We start from the raw sequence: 17132 nt of genomic DNA on the forward strand, positions 1-17132 counted from the left end.
CTGATTAAAGTGGGTAAATATCTACACTCCATTCTAATTGAAATTCTAATTAAATTGGAGACTACTATTAGTGCACTTATTTGCACTCATGTTTATCAATTATGTGACTAGTTGTGTCTTGTGGTTGGATGAATTCTCGACAAGTGAAGACCGGAGACACAACTGGATTAGAAGCATCAAAGCCACATTGAAGACAAAGAACTACTTCGATGAACATGACCTTGCAAATAGATGATCTCAACCAAAATAGGAAGACCTACTTGGGTCATCTATTCTAAGCCAATCCCAAGTCCATAATTTATATCCTATAGTTTTGGCTTTTGCATATCCCAAGTTGTTGAATGATTAAAAGGACAAAAATAAAAATCTGTCCACTTTCGGTAGAAAGAAGGTGTCACTGAATGACAACTTCGGTATAACCGAAGATACCTTTAGTGTTACTAAAGGGGCTCAAAACAACCCAGCAAGCTTACGACATTAATTCAATGTCATCGACTGGATGTTTCGGTGACACCAACTGGCATTGACGAACAAAAGTTGGTGCCACCGAAAGGGACTTATTTTGATTAGTAAGTTGAGGAATTTAATTCAGTACTACCAATAGATAATTCGGTACCACCGAAGCAAGTTCGGTGATACCGAAGGTCTCTTCAGTAGCACCGTAAACTAGCCATTTTATAACTATTTTCTATCCGTTGGAAACTTTTATCTATAAAAGTGGCTTGTAGAAACTTGCAAAATTAGTGGAAATAGGCACTATAGAGTCTCTAATGTAGCCTAAGCTTTTCCTAGCCCATTTAGACCCTATCTATACAAGTTTCATGTTCTCTTTATTGTGATCCTTCATTTCTATAAGCATTCGAAGCTCTTATTTAATGAAAAACATGAACTCGTGCCTTCTCTGGAGTACAAAGACCAAGCCAATAGAAAAATCCTTGGTTCTTTGATATTTTAAAGCATCCATAGGTTGAATCCCTTAAGAAATCCACTCATTATCATAGTGAGGAGATTCAACCAACTTCCATAACCTTGGTCACCTTTATAGATACATCTTATGCAAGGTTCTTAATCGTGAAGCCGAGCCAACAAGTAAATCCAAGCTACGCAATCGAGGGAGCACCGAGAAGCTGATTTAAGCACGAGATCGCGAAGATCTAGCAACTCGAGGCAAGCTACAAAAGAGAACTCAATCGGATAAGTTGGTGTCATTTTAAGAGTTTAAAAGTTGTCTCTTTATTCGTGTAAGATTAAGGCTAAGAGTTTGCTATCAACAAACTCGATTAGGTTCTTACTGTGGGACCTTGGCTGATGGGCCTAAAGGTAGCTTCCCAGTGTGGGACCTTGGCTAATGGGCCTAAAGGTAGCTTCCTAGTGGGGGACCTTGCCTAGTGGGCCTAAAGGTAGGTGCCTTATGTGGGACCTTGGCTGACGAGCCTAAACTGTAAGTGTTTTGTGTGGGAACTTGGTCGTGGGCCTAAGCATGGGTTCTAGGTGTAGGACCTTTGCTCTTGCAGAGAGCATAAATTGTGTCCTTAGTGTGGGACTGTAAAGGTTATTGGTGAACCTATTTAAATCCATTGATAGTGAAATCCGGTGTACTCTGGGATTGAGTGTAGATGTAGGGAGTGGAGTAGGCACATAGCTAAACCACTATAAATGTTTGTGTTAAGAAATGTTATTTGTGCATTTGTTTAATCATGCTTATATATGCTTGGATGTTTTAACTTCACATACATGATTGAATGAATGATATGGATTGACAGGAAGCACATTCCACACACAAGTTCACAACACTAGGCTAGTTGTTATATTCTACATATCCTTTATAGCCTTTGTGACTGGAACCTCTAACTGGCTTGGAAGCCATTAAAGTTATATTGCCTTACTAGCTTTAAATTAAATGATCATTTAAGTAAGAAAATATCAAGTTTTAAAATAGCCAAAAATAATTCAAAAGTCTTATTCACCCCCCTCTAGGACATTGCCTCATATTCATTCTTCAGTACTAGTGGTGTAAACTATAATTTCATTATCGTCTTGGATACTCAACCCATCGTGGACATGAGCACTCAAATTCCAGTCATTCTTGGTCGCTCATTCCTTGCCACATCAAATGAAATTATTAAATGTAGGAATGGAGTCATGAATTTATCTTTTGGGAATATGACATTGGAGCTCAATATCTTTTTCAATATGAGCAAACGGGCAAAGGATGATGACAATGCCCACGATATTAACTTGATTAACTCTTTCGTAGAAGATAGAAGACTTTTGACCTTATCCTCTGACCCTCTAGAGACGTGCCTGACCCACTCTCATGATTTAGACGATGATATGATTAGGGAGATGAGAACCATGTTGGATTCCATGTCGGTACTTGAAGTTAACCAATGGAGGCCACAATTTGAAGAATTGCCACAAACTAATGTAGTGCCTCTAACCTCAAGGCACTGAATCTTAACCTAAAACCTTTACCCTCTGATTTAAAATATGTCTATTTAGGTCAAGATGAGACATACCCAGTGGTGATTTCTGCCTTGAGTAAGAACAAGAGAGTATGTTTATCTCTACTCTCATTGAACACAAAGGAGCCCTTAGTTGGTCGATTGTAGACTTCAAGGGATTTGACCCTTTGATTTCTACTCACTGCATTTATCCAGAGGACAATGCGAAGACCTCCCGACAACCACAACGTAGACTAAATCCAAACATGAAGGAAGTGGTTAAGGCCGAGGTACTTAAACTATTGGATGTTTGTATCATATACCATATATCCGATAGTCAATGGGTGAGTCCAACTCAGGTGGTTCTTAAGGAGTCCAGAATCACCATTGTATCCAATGCCAATAATGAACTCGTGCCAACTAGAGTTACTACTGGTTGGAGAATGTGCATTGACTACAGAAAATTGAATACCATTACGAGGAAGGACCGCTTTCATTTGCCCTTCATTGATCAAAATTTTGAAAGGCTAGCTGGTCACTCGTACTATTGCTTCCTTAACAGTTATTCAGACTGCAGCTAGATAGAGCTAGCCCTTGAAGATTAGGAAAAGACTACATTCACATGCCCCATTGGCACCTTTGCTTATCGAAGGATGCCATTCAGACTGTGTAATGTCCTTGCTACTTTTCAGCGATTCATGATGAGTATTTTTTCTGACATGGTCTTCATAGATGACCTCTCTGTCTTTGGTCCATCCTTCCATGAATGTTTAGATGATTTGAAAAATGTGTTAAAGCAATGTGAGGAAAAGAATATGGTACTTAATTAGGAGAAGTACCAGTTCATGGTTCATAAGGAAATTTTTCTTGGACATATCATCTTATCCAAGGGAATCAAGCTGGACAAAGCTAAAATGGATCTTATCTCTACCCTACTTCCACCCAAGAGCATACAAGACATGCGATCCTTTTTAGGACACAGGATTTTACAGGAGATTCATAAAGGACCTTAGTCACCTCTCTCGTCCTTTATGCAATCTACTTTAAAAAGATGCACCACGTGAATGGACCGAGCAATGCCAAAAAGCTTTCTCTAAGCTCAAAGGCATGTTGACTACTGCACCTATCATGCAATCACACAATTGGAGCATTCCTTTTGAGATAATGTGTGATGCATCTGACTATGCTATTGGGGCGGTGTTAAGCCAGAGAAAAGAAAAGAAGCCCTATGTTATTCATTATGCATGTAGAACTCTAAATCCTGCCTAAGTGAATTATTCTACTACAGAAAAGGAGCTCTTAACCGTGGTATTCGCATTGGACAAATTTAGATCCTACTTGATTGGATCTAAGATCATCATCTATATTGATCATGCGATGTAAGGCCCGTATCCTGGATCGTACCATTCCGTAGACTTGCTTGATCCCCACTGTCGAATTCCAGTAACCTACGACGCATAGCTAGTATTTATGTGTGACCCTGAGTCACACCCTGTCAACCTGATTTGACTCAAACTGAGAGTTATACCCTAGCAATTGCGTCGTCATCGCAGTTCCAATGTCTCATATCGCGCACCGATGTGATACCCAGGCCAGGAGATGTGAGCCCGCATTTATTTTGAGGAAAACGCCGTGCAAGAGAATCTCTACCAAATATCAAATCAATCAATCAATATACAAGTCAAGTACATATCCCATCACACCCATCCCTCTCTCACCCAAAGTCAACACAACCATAACTCTCAAGTACACCCATCACCCATCACTCACCCGTCACACCCATCCCTCTCTCCTTACATCCCCCCCCTCTCTCTCTCATTCTCCACCCATTTCTCCTAAGCAACTCAAGGAGATGAAACATCTAAGGGAGAAGAGAAGTTAGGTGTGGCCCACTTCCTACCCCCCCCCCCCCAATCCTCACCATCCAGCCCTTCTATTCTCATCATCCTCCATCAAAGAGGAAGCTTAGGAGCTTGGGAGATCAAGGAGCCTAGAAGATCCAACGGTGGGTGTTCATAGCATTAGATCTTGATTTTTGATGTAAGGCCCACTTGTGATGGGACCCATTTTCATGTATGTGCTCTAAGCAAAGAGGGGCCCATAGTGGCGGGGTCCCTCTATCTCACTGTCTCTCTCTCTCTCTCTCTCTCTTGTGATGGTGTGGCCCACTTGATCCACGCCATATAAGTCGTGGGCCCACCTGATGTATGCTTTCCATCCATGTCATCCAACCGTCTAGATGCTTTGGACGATGGGGCCCTAACATGTGTTATGTCCATGTCGTACATCTAGGACGTTGGATGAAGAGAAATACAAATAGCAGCTTGATCCATAGCGTGGACCCCACCTGATGATCATATGGACTCCACTGTCCAGCAATGGACAGTGGGGATCCACCTTGGTTTAGGTGTGTTTGATCCTAGACGGGCCTGGATGAAGTAAACCACAAATACCAGCTTCGTATAAAGCAGGTGAGCCACACGTGGGACCCACCATGCGTTGAAGCAGAATGGCTGATGTGCCTTACAGCAGCTGTATAGCTGCTGTATTTACATGCGTGAGGCACGGGACCCACCTGCCGTGCGTGCACCATCCAGCACGACGTGGGACCCACCTACTGTGAGTAAGCTGTGGGGCCTGCCTTGATGGCATGTGTGGACCCCACCTAGATGTCTTTGTTGTATCTCCACCGTCTAGTAAGCTCGATGATGGAACACTACCATGATGTAGTGTCTTATCCACTTTGTCAGTCCGTGGACCCCCACCACGTGGTATGTGTGAAATCCACATCGTCTGAAAAAGGACGGTGGGTCCCACCGATGTAAATGTTTTATCTACACCTCCGTCTGATAGGCCCACATTGATGTATGTGTTCTGTATCCACGTTGTCTGTTGGAGGGACTGTGGGTCCCAGCAGCATAGCTGCTGCATTGACGTTGGCAAAGTTCTAATGGTCTGATCAGAGGTATGTATTTCATCCCAACCATCCATCTCTGATGTGGACTCCACCGGGATATGTAGGATCTATCTACACCATCTGTGCTGTGGACCCCACCATCATCCCTACCATCCAAACGTGTAAGATGGTAGGGCCTACTGTGATGTATAGGTCTATCCACACTGTCCATGTGTGGACAGTGAGACCCACATGATGTAGGTATTGTATTCACATTGTCCATCCATTTTGCTGAACTGGTGGGCCACACGTGTGGACCCACCTTGATGAATGTGATATCTACACTATCCAATATTGTTGGATGGTGGGATGTGGATTGGACAGTATACCTCACACCAGTAATATAGTTGCAGTATTGACGTCAGCAAGTTCTGTGGGCATGATCTTGAGGTATGTGTTATATCTACTTTGTCCATCCGTGGGACCCATGTGATGTATATCCACACCATTCATTGCTAGATGTGGGCCCCACCACGTGTATCTGGGTCATCCAGACCGTCCAGATCACGGAGCCTACCTTGATGAATGTGTGGCCCAGATATGAGGCTCATTATGATGTATATGAGGCCCAATGTGATGTTTATGCGACCTTTGAATGAGGCCCAATGTGATATATTTGCAGCTCATTTGATGAGGTCCAATGTGACATAATCAGGGCCCAGGCATAAGGCCCATTGAGATGTATTTGAGGCCCAGAAGAGAGGTCCATTATGATGTATTTGAGACCCAGATATCAAGCCCGATGTGATGTATATTGGCCCATATGATAAGGCCCGATGTGATGTATATTGGCCCATATGATGAGGCCCAATGTGATGTATGAGAGGCCCATTGTTGTGGCCCATTGTGATGTATATAAGGCCCATGAGTGTGGCCCAATGCGATATATATGAGGTCCTTGTATGAGGCCCATTGTGATATGTATTAGCCCCATGTGATGTGGCCCATTGTGATGTATTTGAGGCCCATGTGATACGGCCCAATGGGATGTGTATTGGTCCCTTATGTGAGGCCATGGGCCCACTATATGTTAGGCTCTATGTGGGCCACTCCTTGGGAGCAGTGTTGGTTAAATGTCCACATTGATGGGTAATGATGGTTAAATGTCCACATTGTGACCTTCACTTAGGCCTTGTTAGGCCCATTCTCATCATTCTCTAAGTGGGTTAACCTAAATCTTTAGGCCCCAATGATGTTGCATAGTCCATCATCGCTGTAGACAAATGGCCCCTTGCTACCAGATTTAGCATATCCACGTCTAAGGGTTGATCCTTATATTATGGTTTAGATTGTTTATTCATCTACAGACCCCGCCTTGTATGTAGGCCGATTATCGATGCTGATTATCAAGGCCAATTATCGATGTCGATCATGAATATGTGACAGCATAGCATCATGACACATGCCCATATGCATCATCTATATGTTTATTATGAGATGTGGTTGACCATTGCATATATCATAAGGTGGATTATTATTGGACTCCCTAATAGGAGGAGTTTCTCACATGAGCACATGGTACGTGCATGATTGCTGCATGATTAGATGGTATGATTCATGCATCTCGCATTTTGTGATATGACTACCATATGCCCTAGTGACATCAAGGTCATAGCCTCTATAGGCATGTCATGGATAGCCAGATGGGACACCAAAAATATTTGGTTCTATCATACGGGCGTCATAGATGTCCCTGGTTGAAAATTCCAAAACCCCTGAAGTTAGGGGACACCCCAACGTCTAGATCAAGTCGATATATATGAGCGCATGAGGGCCATATACCAGTAGGCCCCGTCTCCCATTGTGTCATGGTCGGTTGGGAGGGAGTGTGACCTTACCCACCTGCGTGAGGGGGCAATATCTAGGTTGAATTTGACCAGCTTGAGGATAGGGTCCACTATCGCCAAATCGGGCCTTAAATTGGCAGGCGGATAGTGAAGTCTCTTCCACTTACTAGTTGTGCGCTCGAATAGGGGCAACAAGCTGGCGTAGAGTGTACTAGACCCCGATGATGATCCTAGAGATGTATGGTACTGATATGTGGACTTATTGAGCAGGAGGTGCATACTCATTCATTCATTCATTCACTATCCACTCGGACTAGTGGTGCGCAACTAATTATTATGTGTATCTTCACAATGACCAGGATTTCAGATAGGGTGCATGACCAACTTGAGATTAGGAGTTTATCACATTAAGTCTGGCTATCCAAATTTATATATGGGATTGGTTTGGATAGAAGTCCCTTGTACGGAACCTATAGCCTGCGATAATACACATTATCATCCTGACTTCATACTCTGGCTTGGTCATTTCATTTGCACCACATATTGCATCGCATCCTTAGCACATAATATTTAGCTTACTATATCTCCGTATTGCATAATTGATCTACATTACCTCCTCAGTATATGATATTGGCTTATTCATGATTTTGCATCGCATGACCTAGATAAGACTAATAGTATTTATGGACTTACCAGCATGTTTCCGCATTGGTTTGATATTGCATACTTGACACTTACCTTGTGCAGACACTTTCACCTCCCTCTAAGCTTTCTATAAGATTATGCACGATAGATGTGTGCAGGTGGCGTTAGGTCATCTGTGTTGAGCTTAGAGCATGCAGTGGTCTTTTGGAGCTTCGATTTTTGATATATGTATTTCCCTTTTAGTACTGTATTCAACTATTTATATTAGTGGATATGTGATGATGATGTTGCCGTTGTGATTTGGGTAAACTTGTGGTTATACTTCTTACGAGATAAATGTATGTTGGAAAATCATCCTTATAGGATCCCGGGATTGGAATCTAGCATATGGGCGCTGAAAGCCAAGAATGGGGTACTATGGAGGCTGTCAGCACCGGATTCGGCGATTGGGAATTTTGTGAGCCTGGTTTTTGAGTTTGGGGTGTGACATGTGCACTCAAGTGCTTTCTTTCTAAGAATGGTGCTAAGCCCCACTTGATAAGATGGATCCTCCTACTCTAGGAATTTGATTTGGAAATAAAAGATAAAAGGGAGTAGAAAACGGAGTGGTTGACCATCTTTCGAGACTTGACCTCCCTGATTCTCTTGAGACAACACTTATAAATGACACGTTCCCTGACGAACAATTGTTTAAAGTCTCCCACTCACCTTAGTTTGTTGATATTGCTAATTATCTTGCCATAGGTTTCACGCGAACACATTAGATTACGCAAGATAAGAAGAAATTCTTCGCCGAGGTACGCAAATTCTTCTAAGATGATCCGTATTTATTTATATATTACCCAAACCATATTTTAAGGAGATGTGTGCCAGACAATGAACACCAAAGTCTTATCTCTTTTTGCCACTCTCAGGCCTGTGGTGGTCACTTTTCTGATAAAAAGACTATGTTCAAAATTTTACAGTGTGGCTTTTATTAGCCCACTATGTTCAAGGATACTCATGAGCTTTGCAAAGCTTTTGAGCATTCAAAAGTTAAGAGCATTGTCCCATCGAAATATGATGCCTCTGAACCTTATTCTGATTATTAAAGCATTTGATTACTAGGGCATCAATTTCATGGGAACATTCCCCCAATCCTTCGAAAAATTGTACATTTTGCTAGCAGTAGACTATGTAACTAGATGGGTTAAAGCAATCCCATGCCGGAATAATAACCATCAAATAGTCATTAAATTCTTAAGAGAAAACATCATTTCCCTGTTCGGAACACCTCAAGCCATCATTAGTGATGGAGGCTCACATTTTTGTAATAGGCCATTTACAAACTTAATGAAAAAATATGGCATCTCTCATAAGGTGAGTACTCCACATCACCCATAAACGAGTGGGCAATCTGAGATTTCCAAATGGGAAATTAAACACATTTTGAAAAAAATGGCTAATCTTGATCAAAAGGATTGGTCAATCTGATTAACCGATGCTTTATGGGCTTACCGTATAGCCTTTAAAACTCCCACTAGAATGTCTCCCTTTAGACTTGTCTGTGGAAAGCTTGCCACTTACCTATGGAATTGGAACATAGAGCCTACTGGGCTGTTAAGAATTTGAACTTCGATTTGGACAACGCTAGCTCGCTACGCAAATTACAATTGAATGAACTCGAGAAAATTCAGAATGACGCATACGAGAACTCAAGAATTTACAAGGACAGGATGAAGGTGTTCCATGATAGGAACATCCTTCAAAAATCATTCTTGACTGCCCAAAAAGTCCTTTTGTACAATTATTAGTTGCATCTTTTTCCAAGTAAACTCCAATCTTGTTGGAACGGCCCTTTCACTATTACTACTGTCTATCCTCGTAGGGCCGTTGAGATAAATAATCCAAACAATGGCAATATTTTCAAAGTAAATGGACATCATTTAAAGCCATTTGTTGAGAAATTTGATTTAGAGGACATGTCCATGCCTCTGATTGATCTTGTATACGAGGATTGATCTTCTAGTCTGATAAAGGTATAGTTAGATTTATTTGCTTTCATAGGATTTAGGACTAGGGTAATTTTCTTTTAATGTGTTTTAGTTTTATTTTGTGCTAACCCATGTCATGCTAAGATTCGTGGACAAGCCTCAAATTTCCTTCATCTAGGTACCATCTTTCCATCATTACTCCATTTCTTTTCATTGTCTCATATGCATTACAATTTTTTTCTTTTACATTGAGGATAATGTAGATTTTAGGTTGGGGGGTGTGGATTAGGTAAACTAATCAGTACTTTATTTAGTTTTGAGCAGAAATTGTGAAATTTTTGAAATTTTCAAACTAAAACTTGTTTGGAAGCGATAGTTTGTGTAATTAAGAGTGCATCGAGTAGGATAATAAGATGAAGATTGAATCTTGAATTGTTGGAGTTTGATCACCTGAGTAGACTTTCACCTAGGGTCCTCGAATGATTAAGAGGAAATTTACATATCATGTTAATCTAAATCACAAAACATGTTCAATTTTCTTCCTTGGGATACACTAGGATTTTGATTGGTAACATGTGAATCATTGATAGATGTTAAGAACTGAGTCTGGAGAAATTTATCTACCCTAAAAGATGAAAAACTAGTTTTAAAAAAAGAGATCGACAAAAAGGATGATGAAAAAGAATAAAGAATGACAACACCTTTAAGGAGAATGAAAAAGGTCTCTAAAAAGGATGTAATGTCTAAAGAAAAGAATGAATAGGAGTAGTCGTCGATATAAAATCAAAAACTGGAAAAAAAAGGAGAAGGGGATAAGTTCAGAATCAATACTCGAATTCTTAAAATACTCTTGACGTGATAAACATGGTTAACATTATGAATTGATAATGTATTCATGGGAAGCAAGTTGATATTCACCAAGCACATTGGAAAAACATGATACATGAATTTATGATTTTAAAACTGATAAAGAATCTATTTGACTGATTGCTTATGTGATTCAGCTCTAGGTTTTCAAAATCTCTCTTACTTGTCTTAACACTATTCAGACTTGATTGCATAAAAGATTGTCTTTTAAAAAATGTTTTGAACTTTGAAGATGAAAGATTATTTTATGCATATTTTTGCTCAGGACTATCAGAATGCTGGTTGGGGAGTGTGTTAAGACTCAAATATTGCATATTTTCCCCTATTTATATCTTGGTTTTATAAACATGATAATGCTTAATGGTATATTTTATACATGTTTATGTTGCAAGGTTAGTTTAAGAGCTTGGATTGAAAAGATTGCCAAAAGCATGGATTTAAGGCTCAAGAACTGCTAAAGAAAAGAACGGATCTTTAGATACCAAGATTGAAGATTTCAAGACCCCAAGATTCAAGAAAACAAAGTAGAGAAGGAAGGAAATAAGAAGAACAAAGTGCTGAAATTCACTTCAATATCTGTGGCATCGACCACTATTCGATGACATCGAAGACATCGTTCGATGACATCGAATTTTCATGGGAAAATCAAGTTGGTTGCTGGATATATTGGATGCAATTCTTGATGAATCCAAGTCATGTTCAATCACTTGAAGAAGATGCTCGATTACATCAAAGTCTGTTCGATGGCATTGAATTTATTTAGAAATTGAAGCAGCTGGCTAGACTATTTTTTACACTCTTTAATGGATCGAAGACCCTTCAATGGCATTGAAGGACTTCTCGATAACATCAAAGGAAGGTTCGATGATACAGAGACTTACGCAGTACAAAAGAGGAAAAGGCGTGACTTCCAGATTCAAACCCCTTTAATGACATCAAAGGTTGTTCAATGACATTGAAGCATTATGCAAAGCTTATGCGCAGTGCATAAATTTGAGGCAGTTTTGCAATTTTGCGAAAACTAGCTTATAACCATGGTTTTCCTAAGTCCTTTTTAGATATATAGGGTTTGGAGGAGCAGAGTAAAATGGTAGAACCGTCATCCAAGAGTTGTTTGTTCTCTTCTTCCTAGTTTTTAATGCTTTCTTCTAGGGCTTTGAATCCAATCATGTCTATGGTTGGATGAATCCCTTAACTTAGGCCAAGCGGTGAAGCTTGTAGCTTGTAGCATGATTGGGTTGTTTTTCTTATTTAGTTCTTGTTCTTGTTGAACTTTTTTTCTTCAAATTTGATATCTAAGTAATACTTTTAGTTTTTAATGGTTTATTGTGACTTAAATTACAATAGATTTGCAATAGCTTTGAGTATCTTCTTTTCCTAAATTGAGATCGTGAAGATAGTAAATCCTGTTGGTTACCATTGTCCCTTGGGCATGGTTGGGTGATGGAATCTCTTCTAACCTTCCCAATTCTCCTATGCTTGGTTGTGAGTTTGGTATATCCTCTTGTTTGCCATTGTCTCCTGGGCATGGTCAGATGATGGAATCACTTCCAATCCTCACAACTCTCATCCATTGAGAATTAGATCAATGGAAGTTCAAATATGATCTTATTGATATGTATTCCAATTGGATATGATAGGACTCCAATTCCAATTGTATTCCTTGAATTAAATAAGGAAACATCCTAATATGTGCAAGTGGATCCCTGAAAACCCTAGTTCCCACCTTTGAATTCTTAAGTTTCTAATAAAATACCTCACAATTACTTCCTTTTATTCCCAAATTAGATTTAAATATTCTTCTAGTTTTGATTCTAATTACTTTCAGAATACACACAAGAATAGTCCATGTGTATTCGACCTCGGTCTCAGCAAGATTATTACTACATCGCAACCTTACACTTGGGGTTGTGAACATCGACTCGGGGAATAAGTTGCCTAGAATTTCATGAGGAAGTCTAAGTTGAAAATATAAAAACATATCCTAACTAAGGCTTTCCCTAGATCCATCAAATCTAACAATATTACAGATCAAGTTCTAATCTTAACTATTCGAGCCTTGTGAATTAGGATAAGACTTAACCTTGAAGCGCGTCTCTTGGCATTTAAATCTGGTAGTGGATGATCAGACAACTAAAGGTGAGGGTTTTATCATTTAAGCTTACTTTAATTTAAGTTGATATGCTTTATCTTACCTGTTACATACTATGTTTTCATGTTGCTATGATTTACTTCCTTCAATTATTTAGTTTAACATCAACAGTTATCTACCTTTTTGGGAATTATGATATGATGTCAATTACAAGTGATCCTTATGAATTTATGTGGGATGATAGATATAAGCCTTGCCTTTTGACTTTATCAATTTATTGAGTTATCCCATGCTACTTATCTACTTTTTGAGTTGGTCATTACCACTCTTCTCCTTATTAAGTTGGCCATTGCCACTCCCCCTTTTTGTAAGTTAGCCATTGCTACTCTCCTCTATATTTTGTTGGCAAATGCCACTTTTATTTTTGCTGAGTTGGCCATTGCCACTCTTCTCTTTATGTTAATGGCCTTACACTATCTACCTTTAAAGGGCTTGGGCATGTTATGTGTCATTTTAAAACTCCCATGATTCAGTTTACATTCTGTATAAGTGCAAGCAATGTGTTAAGCAGTATCACAACTAGTGACTCAAATATTTCTATCATGGACATAATGCGCTCTGTGTAGAGACCCTCTTGATCGATGTGTAATTCCATGGGTTTTGGGTAGTGGTGCACAAATCGATGTGTGTAATTCACAAATGCAGTGTCAAATCACTTCCAGGATTGGATGTCACAAATAGTCACTCCATGAACAAATCGTGTCACATAATTCATCCGACTCATGTGTTGTGTCGCCTTGAGGTATTCACGTAAATCCGTGGTAGCATCGGACATATCGGTGAATCTCTGTAGTGTGAGAATACAGGGAGATCCGGGTTTTCTATGAATCGTATTCCACATTGTAATGATCACTATGTATGATGAGCCACAAACGCTTTACTAGGCATACATCTCATGTAGATTTGCGCTTGACCATACCCTCGTATTAGTGGAGTACGTAATGTCTTAGAACCTTTACATTACTTTTATAACTCTCTTGAATTATTATTAATCTTAAAGGATAACCATCACTATAAGTAGGGCATTGACCCTCTCCAACCATACAAATGATGCAGGTGATGTACAGATTGAAGACCTAGAAGACCATCTCCCTGTGAAAAATTACATTGAAAGAACAAGAAGACAATTTATGATTTAGTTTTATATTTTCATTGCGCCAGTCTAATAATGTAATAAGCTTCCATTGAGAAGGCATTTGATTATTTACTAAATTATGACATGAATGATTACCTTCATGAATGTAACTGGATGTGATCTAAATGAAAATTAATAATAATAAGGTGCCATTTTTAAATCATCCATGTTTATACATTATTAACACCCGATTTTCTCAAGCATGAGTATAAACTCTGGCCGTGAAAATTCAGGATGTTATAGTTAGTATTAAAGCAAGAGAATGAGATTAATTGGGCCTGAAGGGAGTGGACCATCATACGCCTTATGCAATTAAGACATAGATACATACACTCAATTGAAATCCTAAAAGAACTAGAGAGTTCTGAAATTAGAAACCCATAATTAGGTTCCCCATTAGAAATATTAAACTAAAAGTGGAATTTAGAAACTACGAATCTAAATACCCCCAAAGATCTCAATAAACATTTTTTGAACTAAAAAGTCATCCTTAAATGGAGTCACTATCAAGAATAACAAATTTCCCCCATAAGAATAGAGATTTTCTAATTTTTTCAAATGTTATTACTACATCAACAAAATTTTGACATGTTGTGAATGTTGAGGCATAAAAATGAAGATTCAAAGGATGAATTAAAAGAACCATTAAAAGAAGAAGCATAGAAAGAGTGCAAAGAAAAAGAAGGAAAGGAGGGAATTCATAGTGTTTGTGCGCCATGTTGATTGCGTGGGATCGCGCAAATATCATGATTAGCTATGCGTTCCTGCACAACATGGATAAGATCAAAATGATTTGGACAGTTGAGGTCTGATGAGAAGTGGGCCCAAGGCACGAAGATCGAGAGTTCGCACGTATGGAAGCCTTTAAATACCCCACTCCCCTCTCATTTGGATGATGACGAAGATTTTGAAGAAGATCAAAGCTCTATAGAAGAAGAGAAGGGAGGAAGAAGAAAGAGGAAGCTTTGTGCTGAACCGCACAACAGCGTGGTGTTGTGTGGGCTTGCGCAACACCATGCTGTTGCATAGCAATGAATATAAAAGAGCTGAAACACTGTCGAAATGATTGGATGGAATCGGATCTTTCCTCCATATAGGAATATGAGTTCAAGAAGGAGATATAAGATGATAATATCTGCAGTAGTCTTCTCAATGAGATGAACAAATTGTAAGCCGAAATGCTGCTGGATTTGATATTCAAACTCTTTCGATACTTGTATTTTGGATAGTCTATCTTAGAATCAAGGGAAATCAAAGGATGTAAATGAATTTAGAATAAATAAATACAATGATTTCCTCTTTCTATTCTCTCTATTATGATTAAATAAGATAATCCTCCAAATCAAATGTATTTGTTTCTTGTCGAAATCAAATGACGACTTTGCTGGGGAGTTATTATCTTATTTAAGATTATCATAGAGAAAGTTTTGAGAACTTTATCATAGTTTGGCGTCTTACTGACGCCAAAATGGTGACTCTCAATGGGAACATCCTCCCCTTCATCTTTGAGATAGAGTATTTTATCATTCAAATAATGATTGCAATTTCATATTATTGTTTGAAGGTTATAATATAAAATTTCAAATTACGATCGATGGAAAATGCAACAAAGAAGATGAATTTCTACTTCACAGCAACTGGGTTTGTGGTTGAATATGCAACGAATCAACTTGTAGATCATGATGCTCAATCTACTACAAGAAAAAATGACAAACCCCAAGTTATGGTTGGATTCGTAAGCACTTTGCCACTAGCATAAGAGAATGATAGCGATTGGGTTGTTGTATGATCCTGAAGAACAAGGGCTCAAAATGCAACACTTGCTAGGATGAATTCATCTCCACATAAAGTTAGGAGACCAATAACACAGAATACAACTAAAAATAATCCTAAACTCGCTCCTTCGGCTCTGCACCCGGGGAAATCTCTTCCCTCTCTTACATCACAAGATTTCCCAGCACTGCCTGTTATGAAGACTCGATGGATGAGAAAAGAGAAAGGCAAATCACCGATGGATAATACATTTTGTGTCACCTCGAGATACGGCTCAACAAGAAATATCACAGTCTATTGAATTTTGTGAGAGTATAAAAGGCCAAGCTATATGTCCTAGAGGGGGGGTGAATAGGACAGTGCCAAATAAAACTTATAACAGCGGAATTTAAAAGAAAATGATAGCTAAAGTAAATTACAATGCAGGAAAGTAAAATAACCTCAAAATTCAGATCTTGAGAGGTTGATACAAATGTTATTCTAAGGACAACCTTACACCAAAAACCAGAGTTTATGGTAGGACAACCTTATTTCTAGAAAGATCTTTGTATCAAATCTCAAATCGAAGAGGAATACAAAAATAAATACAAACTGAATTGAAATAAATTGCAATCACAAATGTATTGTTCTAGGGACAACCATACACCATAAAATGGCAGGGCAACCTTGCTGGAACAACTTTCAAAAGAAATTGAATTCAAGCTGATAAAGGAATAGCTGAAAATAAATTCTAAACTATTACAACATTCTCACAATGCTTGAATTAAATGATTACAACATTCACCACCATACATACATCCCACAAAAGAATAATTAAAAATTAGAAGAATAAATCAATCAAACACAAGGGTTTATAGTGGTTCGCCTGTGTGTTCACCAACTGTTAAACAACAGCCACACAAAAAGCTACTCCACTCCTAATATCCTCACACAGGGGATATTAGCGTTCACTAAAAATAGGTTTTCCCAGGTTCACCCAAAACCTTTACAATTGTGTCTTTGTATGTGGGCTTACACAATTAAAAAACCCCACTTCTGAGTTTTCCTGGCTCTCCTCAGAAAACCAATACAACAAGATTTTTCTGGCAAATCTTGAAAGAAACCAAAATAGAAAGGAATTTACAATTAAATGTAAAATACCTGAATATCTCCTTCGTTGTAGCAGCCGGTAGAACCAAATCAAAGTAGATGATTGAATGTCCAAGTTCAATGTCCAGTACTCAATTACAATGGTTCTAATTCTAATAGATTATAAATTAAACCAAATAGGGCTTGCCTTAATTGATTTTGATTCCAAAGAAAGGGAATAACAATTCCTCTTATGAAATTGATTGGAATAGCATAAACAAAATCAATTAAATAAAGCTAAGGAAAGAGAATATTAAATAAGCACACTTAGC

The sequence above is a fragment of the Magnolia sinica genome, chromosome 8 (genome assembly GCF_029962835.1).
Source record: "Magnolia sinica isolate HGM2019 chromosome 8, MsV1, whole genome shotgun sequence".
NCBI lineage: Eukaryota > Viridiplantae > Streptophyta > Magnoliopsida > Magnoliales > Magnoliaceae > Magnolia > Magnolia sinica.